The sequence below is a fragment of the Heptranchias perlo genome, chromosome 12 (assembly GCF_035084215.1).
Source record: "Heptranchias perlo isolate sHepPer1 chromosome 12, sHepPer1.hap1, whole genome shotgun sequence".
NCBI classification, from domain to species: domain Eukaryota; kingdom Metazoa; phylum Chordata; class Chondrichthyes; order Hexanchiformes; family Hexanchidae; genus Heptranchias; species Heptranchias perlo.
The window spans coordinates 12078874-12091554 of NC_090336.1; positions in this window are offsets into that span (position 1 = coordinate 12078874).

Below are 12681 nucleotides of genomic sequence, written 5' to 3' on the forward strand. Positions count from 1 at the left end.
TTGTGACCCAGCATGCAGTTCCACTCCAAATCCCCTGGGTTCCTGTGCAACAATATAGTTAACATGTATCCAAAGTGAAATAATTCACAGGACATCCCGTGAATTCCATCTGTGAGTCACATAAATCGTACTATCTGAACTAAAAGCTAATTGACTTTTTTTCTTTCTTAGAACGAACTTGCAGTTGTCAAATATTTTCAGTTGACCCTCACCCTTTTCTTGCGGCCTATGCCCACTCATCGTCCGACTCCCACCTCGAAGAAGTATTTTGCTAGGCTGTACCAAAAATACCTTCCCTCACAACCAGCAACTTTGGAAGCTTATTTTCGTTAGTGGGAAAGATTGGCTTCCCCTACCCTCATTTTCCATGCCCTCCCCACCCCGTTGACACACACATCTCCATGGCCCCACTCTCGAAGTATTGGTTGCCTAGACCATCACTACACAGCTCCATTGTGTCTCACGAGGCCTACTAAGCTCTCCCTGCATCCAGGACAAGAGGTGTGACTTCCCGAAAATGAAAACAGCATCGTGTGTAAGGAACCGCCACCAGCCCTCAAAAAGAAAACTGTATCGCAACCCGAGAACTCGACAAAATATCGCTTCTTGCTGCCATCGACCCAACAGTCATTAAGACTGAAGGACCAAACAATTCCCAGCTACAGTACCTCCCCTTTCTTTGCAGAAAGACTTCATAGCATTGCACTAGTTGCCCTCCACACCCCTGCTAAAAGTGATCCTCAACATCACCCCCACCCCCACCCTTCCAACAGAGAGTATAAGGCACCTCTCCCCTTGGTACTAGCACCCCAACCTCCATTTGCAGTGCTTGTACTGTCAATTGCATGATTTATATCAATGAGTGTTAATTGTATTCAGATGGTGGGTGTCAATTGGGGAGTCTCTGTTGTATCCTTTTTATAGGCGAGCTCAGCTAGGGTGTGGTATGTTTTTTTTTATTCGTTCATGGGATGTGGGTGTCGCTGGTGAGGCCGGCATTTATTGCCCATCCCTAATTGCCCTCGAGAAGGTGGTGGTGAGCCGCCTTCTTGAACCGCTGCAGTCCGTGTGGTGAAGGTTCTCCCACAGTGCTGTTAGGAAGGGAGTTCCAGGATTTTGACCCAGCGACGATGAAGGAACGGCGATATATTTCCAAGTCGGGATGGTGTGTGACTTGGAGGGGAACGAGCAGGTGGTGTTGTTCCCATGTGCCTGCTGCCCTTGTCCTTCTAGGTGGTAGAGGTCGCGGGTTTGGGAGGTGCTGTCGAAGAAGCCTTGGCGAGTTGCTGCAGTGCACCCTGTGGATGGTACACACTGCAGCCACAGTGCGCCGGTGGTGAAGGGAGTGAATGTTCATGTAAGAGGAATATCTGTGAATAAAGGTTGGAAGCAACCAAAAACCAGGCTCTCGTATTCTATCCCTCACCACATGGCTATCCAATTTTAACATATGCCACTTCGTCACCTTGGCAACCCACACCCCTCCCATTGAGAGATCTTGCAACCCCCTCCCCCCCACCAACTTACAGCGTTTGCCCCCCTCCCGCCGAAAGATTTTGATAACTCAGGCTAGTTCCCCCCACCAAATCTTTCCTCCTCTGACAGCATTTCACCTCCGCTGTTCCCATTCCTGTGCCCCCCCATTCCCTGTTCCCCTCCTTTCCCGCATCCTTTCATCCCACTCCTCCCCATCACTGTCCCCAATCCTGACCCACTGCCCCACCTTCCTCCACCCCGCACCCCTTTATCCCCTCCCTTCTTTTCTCTTCTCCCTTCCTCCTCTCTATCCTCCTTCTCCATCTCTTCATCTCCCACTTCCCTTCCCCGCATCTCTCCCCCTTTGTTCCTGCTGATAGATTTTGCATTGTCTCTCCCCACTACCCGTGCTAAAAGACTTTGACAACTCCCTGCTCGACTGAGAGGCTCTGGTAGCCTGGTTTGGTCCCCTGACCTAGTGTTTGGCAGATTCGCCCCAACAAGAGTCTTTTGCACCCCCCCCCCACCCAGAACTCTAGTAGCTGGAGCTATTTCCTCCCTACCCTCTTCCCTACTGACACGCTTAGCAGCCTGCCTCCCCACCCCCCAAAAAAACAATGAGAAAGTTCCCTGCCTACGCTCACCCTCGGTCCTCTGTTCCCCTTCCATAGCCCCATCCACCTCCTCCCCATCCACCTCCTTCCCATCCCCCTCCTTCCCCCTGCTTCTTTCCCCTCCACCCCCTTCCCCACCTTGGTCCACATACTGTACTGATTCCCCGTGCACAGTGACTAGTAAATAAATATATATAAGTGAAGAGTAATAGAGACAAGAACAGAAACATAAATTGTGTTCCTAATAAATATTAGCAAAAATGGAAAAGTAAAATAATTTGGGTGACTAATGACTGTTGAGTGAAAGTATTCACAGTGAGGGCTATTCACATAATGAGATGGATCTTGAGGGCATTTGACTTATAGTCAAGTCCTGCATTACTTATTAGCAAGGCCACATTTAGAATATTGTACAGCTTTGCCTAGCTTAAAAACGGAGCCCAGGAAAGAACAATTACTCTCAAGCTCGGAGCTTGCAGTTATAAGGAGAGATTCACAAAATATCGTCTTAATTACAGAAAAGAAGATGGAGGGGGGCATGATCAAAGCCACTGATTTGTGGTTTCCATGAGAAAAATGGAGAGAATCCCTGAATTCGATCTCTACTACACCGGTTAAAAATTCTGGAATCCCATATAACAATGGCCGGAATTTGCTGGGAAAATAATGGTGAGTTCACAGTTCACCGTTATTAGTGCGTAAAAAACAGCAATTTGTGGCGAGGAAGAGATACACAGTGAGTTGCGAATCACCATAAATTGCTGGACGATTTGCATCGCTCCATCATTAGCCTCGTGAAAACAGGAGCTCACCAATCACTCCTGCAGGTAGTAACTTGTTCCTACAGGTTTTTAAAATTTTTAATTCTAAATTTATTATGTTTTTCTTACTTTTCCTTTCTGTCTCTTTTCTCTCTCTCTCTCTCAACCTGCCCTTTCTTCCCCTCTCTTTATTTCTTTTTCTGTACCTGATTTGACTCTAAATCACCCTACTTCCTTCTCAGCCATTCGCTCTGTTTCTTTCTCTATCCTTAAATTTCATTGGTTAAGGCGATGGACTGTTGGTCCTGTCGTTCACCAAGGTCCCACATGCCCCGTTGTCAACCCGCACTTCCAGAAATTTGCGGCGCAAAAATAACTGGAGCTGAAGGGTGAGGAAAGAAATGCAACTCATGGCGCTCACCACGAGGTGCCCCACTCCAGCAAATTCTGGGCCCAATAATGGAATTGACTCATTCAACCGTCATAAATCAGTGGCCCTGTAACTTTTACAGTGCTGCAAATCAGCTCACTTGTTTTGCTGCTGCACAGCTCACAAAGTGTTTGTAATGCCTAATGTCAACTGACAAAAATGTATCGTAAGTTTGACATGGTTGTGTCCCTGGATCCAACAGGTCAAAAATCAATGTTTGCAACAGAACGGATTAAGGACGTACTTTTGGAGGCAGTTTTCAGCCAATCAGAGACCAATTTCTTAAGGTATATGTCCCAACTCAAGGACAGAGAGTGCATCACTGAAGAACACTTAACTGTGATCTTGAAACATAATAAAACATTGTCAAATAAAAGCACAGTATACATTTCAGAAACAATGTAAAATTAACGTCAAAGTATTAAAAACAAGAAGGCGGCTCACCACCAACTTCTCAAGGGCAACTAGGGATGGGCAATAAATGCTGGCCTTGCCAGCAGCGCCCACATCCGAAGAATGAATTCAAAAAAAAGTTAAAACCAAAGGAAAGAAGAAAATAGGGGGAAAAATAACAAAGTGGAAGCAAGGTTCTTAATTACTCTAAATCCAGCAAATTTTTTAAGTGTATGTTTTAGTAGAGTAACATTAATATATTACAGTAATAAAGCTACTCCTGACTACGGAGCAGTTAGTTTATTAGAATCACAGTATGTGAGTTGAAATGTAAACAGATGGCCAGCCCATTGCACCTAGAATTCCCTGTTACGAACATGTTAAGAGTTGTAACGATAAGAGGCTCAGGTAAGGTGGATGGAAGCAGGCTATCTAACTTGGACTATGGTCACAGGTAAGGTGGATGGAAGCAGGCTATCTAACTTGGACTATGGTCTCAGAACTATGGCACATGAGAATAAAATTAGCAAGACTTGCAATTAGAAGAATCTTATTTCCATAAAGTAGTGAATAGGTGAACTAGGTCTGCAGCAAACGGAAAGAATATTGTCTTGATCAAGTCCTTAAAAATAAAAATCATGATAAATATTTGTTTAAGAATAGGATTGAAGTTTTAAGGATACAAATGATCAAATGAACCATGATTATACATAAATTGCTTCAACCATAAATAAATCACATGTAGTACACAACTAATCACAATGAGTCATAAAGTTGGATTAATATTCCCGAGTTTTCGCAGATTACTTTGTTGGGGGGTGGGAGGAGGGTCAGGGAAAGTGTTCATGAACTTTATCTTCTTGGAGACTTGCCTCTCAGTAAACTGAGTGGGTTGGAAAGAATCCATGATGGGACCAACTGTAGCTCGTAAGTGGGTTTAATGGCTCAACCGATCAAATGGCTTTTTCTCATTCCATAGTATTTTCTGTTATTACGCATAACATCCACCTGATGCTAAGGGCACAAATGCATTTTAGGAACAGGAAAATAAAGTCTTTCCCTTTTTTAGAAATCATCACTGCCAACCCACCTCCTCAGCATAGCCCTCAACCCACCCACCCACCTTCTCACCATAGCCCTCAACCCACCCACCCACCTTCTCACCATATCCCTCAATCCCACCTTCACACCGTCTCACCATATCCCTCAATCCCACCTTCACACCTTCTCACCATATCCCTCAATCCCACCCACCCACCTTCTCACTATATCCCTCAACCCACCCACCCACCTTCTCACCATATCCCTCAATCCCACCCACTCACCTTCTCACCATATCCCTCAATCCCACCCACTCACCTTCTCACCATATCCCTCAATCCCACCCACCCACCTTCTCACCATATCCCTCAATCCCACCCACCCACCTTCTCACCATATCCCTCAATCCCACCCACCCACCTTCTCACCATAGCCCTCAACCCACCCACTCACCTTCTCACCATATCCCTCAATCCCACCCACTCACCTTCTCACCATATCCCTCAATCCCACCCACTCACCTTCTCACCATATCCCTCAATCCCACCCACTCACCTTCTCACCATATCCCTCAATCCCACCCACCCACCTTCTCACCATAGCCCTCAACCCACCCACTCACCTTCTCACCATATCCCTCAATCCCACCCACCCACCTTCTCACCATATCCCTCAATCCCACCCACCCACCTTCTCACCATAGCCCTCAACCCACCACCCACCTTCTCACCATAGCCCTCAATCCCACTCACCCACCTTCTCACCATATCCCTCAATCCCACCCACCCACCTTCTCACCATAGCCCTCAACCCACTCACCCACCTTCTCACCATAGCCCTCAATCCCACTCACTCACCTTCTCACCATATCCCTCAATCCCACCCACTCACCTTCTCACCATATCCCTCAATCCCACCCACTCACCTTCTCACCATATCCCTCAATCCCACCCACTCACCTTCTCACCATATCCCTCAATCCCACCCACTCACCTTCTCACCATATCCCTCAATCCCACCCACTCACCTTCTCACCATATCCCTCAATCCCACCCACTCACCTTCTCACCATATCCCTCAATCCCACCCACTCACCTTCTCACCATATCCCTCAACCCACCCACCCACCTTCTCACCATATCCCTCAATCCCACCCACCCACCTTCTCACCATATCCCTCAATCCCACCCACCCACCTTCTCACCATATCCTTCAATCCCATTTACCCACCTTCTCACCATATACTTCAATCCCATTTACCCACCTTCTCACCATAGCCCTCAATCCCACCCACTCACCTTCTCACCATATCCCTCAATCCCACCCACTCACCTTCTCACCATATCCCTCAACCCACCCACCCACCTTCTCACCATAGCCCTCAATCCCACTCACCCACCTTCTCACCATATACTTCAATCCCATTTACCCACCTTCTCACCATATCCCTCAATCCCACTCGCCCACCTTCTCACCATATCCCTCAATCCCACTCACCCACCTTCTCACCATATCCCTCAATCCCACTCATCCACCTTCTCACCAAATCGCTCAATCCCACTCACCCACCTTCTCACCATATCCCTCAATCCCACTCACCCACCATGTCACAATATCCCTCAATCCATTCTCCCCAGAAACGCTGAATTGTCTCTTTAATCAATTTCAAGCCATCTGTTTCACTGGTCTCCCTGGTAACCTATTCCACAAGTCTATTACAGAAAATTACAGGTTTTGTTTGAGAAAGAAGCACTACAATAAAACTGTAGCCCACTTACTGCATTCGAAAGGGAAAGGGTCAGATTTAACCTGCAAGCCCTTACCTCCAGCACCCCTTCAGAATCAATCTGGTAATAATGGGTGAGGCATGTTATTCAGATTCAGCAATCTAGCTTTCGCTGAAACACAGATCACCACTGCACGTATGTAAAAAGGAAAGGAAAGGACTTTATATAGCGCTTTTCAGGACTCCAACACATCCTTAAGCGCTTTACAGCCAATGAAGTAGTTTTGAAAAGTAGCCACTGTTGTAGAGTAGGGAAACACAGCAGCTAAATTGCACACAGCAAGCTCCCACAAACAGCAGTGAGATAATGACTAAATAATCTATTTTATAGTGATGTTGGTTGAGGGTGCAATGTTGGCCAGGACTCCGGGGAGAACTCCACTGCTCTTGTTCAAATAGTGCCATGGGATCTTTTACGCCCACCTGAGAGAGCAGACAGGGCCTCATTTTAACGTCTCATCCAAAAGACGACACCTCCAATAGCGTAGCACTCCCTCAGTACTGCACTGAAGTGTCAGCCTGGATTATGTGCTCAAGTCTCTGGAGTGGGACTTGAACTTTTTGTCTCAGAGGTGAGAGTGCAACCATTCAGCCAAGGCTGAACTTGTGTATGTGCAGTTACATACATGCAACAAGTTGCTGTAACTGTACTAATGTAAATGAGGGAATGGCTAAAAAAAACTTGCATTTATATAGTGCCTTATCACATTCTCAAGATATCCCAAAGTGTCCTACAATAAATTAGTTACTTTTGAGGTATAGTCGCTGTTGTTATCAAGGCAACTGTGGCAGCCAACTTGTGCTCAACAAGGTCCCACAAATAGTAAATGAATGAACACTTCCAGTGGTGTTGGTTGAGGGATGAATATTGGCTAGAATGGCACGAAAACTCCATGCTCTTCTTCAATTGGTACCATGGGATCTTTTAAGTCCATTCAATAAGATCATGGCTGATCTTCAACCTCAACTCCACTTTCCTGCCCTATCCCCATATCCCTTGACACTCTTAGTGTCCAAAAATCTATCGATCTCAATCTTGAATATACTCAATGACTGAGCATCCACAGCCCTCTGGGGTGGGGATTTCCAAAGATTCTCAACCCTCTGAGTGAAGATGTTTTTCTCATCTCAGTCTTAAATGGCCAATCTCATCTTAAGACTATGACCTCTAGTTCTAGACTCTCCAGCCAGGGGAAACAGACTTTCAGCGTCTACCCTGTCAAGCCCTCCAAGAATTTTATACTTTCAATGAGATCACCTCTCATTCTTCTAAACTCCAGAGAGTATAGGCCCATTCTACTCAACCTCTCTTCATAGGACAATCCTCTCATCCCAGGAATCAATCTAGTGAACCTTCGTTGCACCCCCTCTAAGGCAAGTATATCCTTCCTTTGGTATGGAGACCAAAACTGTACACAATACTGTACACAGTACAAAATGCAGGTGTGGTCTCATCAGAGCCCTATATAATTGCAGCAAGACCTCCTTACTCTTACATTACAACCCCTTTGCAATAAAGACGAACACTCCATTTGCCTTCCTATTTGCTTGCTGAACCTGCATGTTAACTTTCTGTGATTCATGTACAAGGACACCCAAATCCCTCTGAATATCAACATTTCTTAGTCTCTCCACCTTTTAAAAAATATTATGCTTTTCTATTCTTCCTACCAAAGTGGATAATTTCACATTTCCCCACATTATACTCCATCTGCCACTTTCTTGCCCACTCACATAATCTGTCCATATCCCTTTGCAGCCTCTTTGTGTCCTCACAGCTTACTTTCCCATCTAGCTTTGTATCTTCAGCAAACTTGGGTACATTACACTCCGTCCCTTCATCTAGGTCATTGATATATATTGTAAACAGCTGAGGCCCAAGCACTGATCCTTGCAGCACTCCACTAGTTACAACCTGCCAACCCAAAAATGACCAGTTTATTCCTACTCTCTGTTTTCTGTCTGTTAGCCAATCCTCAATCCATGCTAATATGTTACCCACAATCCCATGAGCCCTAATCTTGTGTAACAACTTCTTGTGTGTCACTTTATCGAATGCCTTTTGAAAATCCAAATATACTACATCCACTGGTTCCCCCTTATCTACCCTGCTAGTTACACTCTCAAAAAAACTCCAATAGATTTGTCAAGCATGATTTCCCTTACATAAAACCATGTGGAGAATGAGATCAATCAGCGCACATCATTCCTACCATAGCAGGTTGACGATATGTGATCACTAATTTTGAACTAGAGGTTAAGCATTATTATAAAATGACAGCAGCTGGAGGTAAAGAATTCTAAATACGTACTGTGGTGATATAATGGTACAATGTTATTCGGTGTTGTGTTGTCACTGCTCTGTTGTATCCATTGAATGCTTTTGGTCAGGAAACCATTGTAAACAAGCTTTCAGGATTAACTGGGATATCCTGTATGAATATTTACAGGAAAGTGGGATTCGGCTGAGTGGCTCATTTTCGGCTGGTGCGGAAACGCTGTGCCGAATGGCCTCCTTCTGTGCCATAAATTTTCTATGATTCTGTGATTCATCTAATAAATAATGTCTGTTGTTTTCAATGTTACATGTGTTACTAAGCATTTTATCAATAGTTTCCTAAAGGTGCTCCTTATGCTGGTACCTCTTCACTTTATTTTGTCCTGGATTTTAATTAATTGAAAGTGAATATATTAAAATGTCTGTCTTCTCTGCTACAGACCTGTCATCATTATAACTCTAAATGTGGCTTAATCAATGTTTGAACAATTTATCATTTTTTCTTTAATCTTGTACTCTGTGCCCCTATTTATAAAATCTAAAATGCTTTTTGCCTGTTTATGGCTTAGTCTACCTGTGCTTTCAGGAATGTATGTATTTGAATTCTGCCATCTCTCTGTCCATCCATACCCTTCAGTGTAGTTCCAATTGAATGTATACTCCTATTCCTGTCTTTCCTCCCACAATGTTTTATCACGCATTTATCCACATTCAATTGCAAATGCATTCTGCAACCCTATCAATGATTCCCTGAAGTCTTTTACACTTCTCCTCGCTGTTTGTCAAACCCGCTACTTTTGTGTCGCCAGCAAATTTTGAGATTGTGCTCTCCATGCCCAAGTCCAAATCATCTGTATATACCGAGAACAAAATTAAAGCCAGCACTGACCCCTGGGGTATATCACTTCCAACCCTTCTCCAATCTGAGCAACACCAACTTACCCTAACTCTTTGTTTGCTGCCTGAAAACCAACTTTCTATCTGCGCTGCTACACTTCCTCTTACACCAAACATCTGAATTATTCTAATAAGCCTCTAGTGAGACACCTTAACGAGCACTTTCTGAAAATCCATACACACTACATCTATTGCATGTCATTTTTCTAGTTAATCAGTCCCTTCTTCAAATACGCTGTTAAATTTGTCGAACATGACTTCCCTTTAACAAATCCATGGTGGTGGTCCTTAATTAACCTGTCCATCTCTAAATGCTCACTAATTTTTTTTCATTCATTCATGGGATGTGGGTGTCACTGGTGAGGCCAGCATTTATTGCCCATCCCTAATTGCCCTTGAGAAGGTGGCGGTGAGCCGCCTTCTTGAACCGCTGCAGTCCGTGTGGTGAAGGTTCTCCCACAGTGCTGTTAGGAAGGGAGTTCCAGGATTTTGACCCAGCGACGATGAAGGAACAGCGATATATTTCCAAGTCGGGATAGTGTGTGACTTGGAGGGGAATAGGCAGGTGGTGGTATTCCCATGTGCCTGCTGCCCTTGTCCTTCTAGGTAGTAAAAGTTGCGGGTTTGGGAGGTGCTGTCGAAGAAGCCTTGGCGAGTTGCTGCAGTGCATCCTGTGGATGGTACACACTGCAGCCACTGTGCGCCGATGGTGGAGGCGGTGAATGTTTAAGGTGGTGGATGGGGTGCCAATCAAGCGGGCTGCTTTGTCCTGGATGGTGTCGAACTTCTTGAATGTTGTTGGAGCTGCACTCATCCAGGCAAGTGGACAGTATTTCATCACACTCCTGATTTGTGCCTTGTAGATGAAAGACTTTGGGGAGTCAGGAGGTGAGTCACTCGCCGCAGAATACCCAGCCTCTGACCTGCTCTTCTAGCCACAGTATTTATGTGGCTGGTCCAGTTAAGTTTCTGGTCAATGGTGACCCCCAGGATGTGGGGGATTCAGCGATGGTAATGCCGTTGAATGTCAAGGGGAGGTGGTTAGACACTCTCTTGTTGGAGATGGTCATTGCCTGGCACACGTCTGGCACGAATGTTACTTGCCACTTATCAGCCGAAGCCTGGATATTGTCCAGGTCTTGCTGCATGCGGGCTCGGACTGCTTCATTATCTGAGCGGTTGCGAATGGAACTGAACACTATGCAATCATCAGCGAACATCCCTACTTCTAACCTTATGATGGAGGGAAGGTCATTGATGAAGCAGCTAAAGATGATTGGGCCTAGGACACTGCCCTGAGGAACCCCTGCAGTGATATCCTGGGGCTGAGATGATTGGCCTCCATTAACCATTACCATCTTCCTAGATATGATCCCAGCCACTGGAGAGTTTTCCCCCTGATTCCCATTGACTTCAATTTTACTAGGGCTCCTTGGTGCCACACTTGGTCAAATGCTGCCTTGATGTCGAGGGCAGTCACTCTCACCTCACCTCTGGAATTCAGATCTTTTGTCCATGATTGGACCAAGGCTCGTGGCCATAGCTTCCACTATCTCCTTTCTGGCTTCTTTCAAAGTATAGAGTGCATGCCATCAGGTCCTGATGAATTATTCACTTCGATTCTGCTATTGTTTTCAGAACACATTCCTTCTCGACAGCTATTCCATCTGCATCCCGTCCAACTGTACTGTTTACATTTTCCTGATGCTTACCAAATGATACGACCTTTGTCTTCTTTGTGTTAATCTGTAATCAAAATGTTCTACTCTCCACTTTCACCGTTAGTCTCCGCAAATCTATTTTAGATGTTACTATAAGATCAATGTTATCAGCAAATTTGAGCTTGTTTAAAATCTTGCTACATAAGGAGATCCCTCCAATATCATCTTTTAGTGCAAGATTCATTATAACCAAGATCAAATATCAGCTTCCAGCACTACATTAAATAAATCAGGCAAACTTTTATTCAACTAGTCGATCTCTCGACTCAACATCAAATGTTGTATTGAGGTCAAGCAGGCCTAGAGGGTGGGGGAATAATTGGACACAGGAGGAGGGGGACAGGAAGGAGGGGGACAGGGAGGAGAGGACGTGGAGGAGGGGGAAGCAGTGAGGTGAGGGAACAGGGGGGAAGCGAGGGACAGTGAAAGGAAGGGGGGGTGGGTGGGAGAATGGAGGGGCGAGGTCAGAGGTGAGATGGTGGCAGTGATGAGAGAGGGGGGAGAGGAGCAGGGAGTGGAAGAGGAAAGGGAACAGGTGGGAGGAGTTTGCTGTGGAGTGGATGACAATAAGGCAATGTGAACAAGAGGAGCAAAGGCAGAGAAACTACCTCAGCGGTGGGGCCACAATCTCATCTCATTGAGGGGTGGGGGGGGGGGGGGTGCGGGGGGAGATCGATGACCTCTCCAGCCCTCCCATAGCCCTAAATTTCTTCTCATTTGGGATGGGTGAGGTTACCTTTCCCATTCCCTTTCTCCACCAGCCTCCATTTTGCCTCAGTTTGGGGGGAAGGCTCAAGTGGTTATCTAATCTTCCATTCGGGCCCTGATTTTGCTCTCTGTGAGGGTAACATAGTAACAGTCTCAGGCAGGAGAAGACCATCCAACCAACCTATCCACAGAATTGGTGCAATTCTAATAACAATGAATCCCATTTGTTGACAAGAACCTGTCTCGTTCCTTCTTGAAACCCATTAAGATTTTGTGTTCCATCACTTGTGCCGGTAAATCGGTTCCACATACTTATTACCCATTCAGTAAAACAGTTCCTCCTGCATTTCCTATTTTCTTTTTGTTGTCCTTAATTTATTAATATGACCCCTTGTGCTTAAATTCTGTACACAGCAGAAAAGCTCACTTGGATTCAATTTGTCCAAACTTTCAACTTTTTACTTTCATAATTTTAAACACTTTCACCATATTCTCTTTCAGTCTTCTCATATCAAGAGAGAGAAGACTGAAAGTAGGCAATTTTTCCTCATACGTCATTCCCTTAAGTTCTGGGAT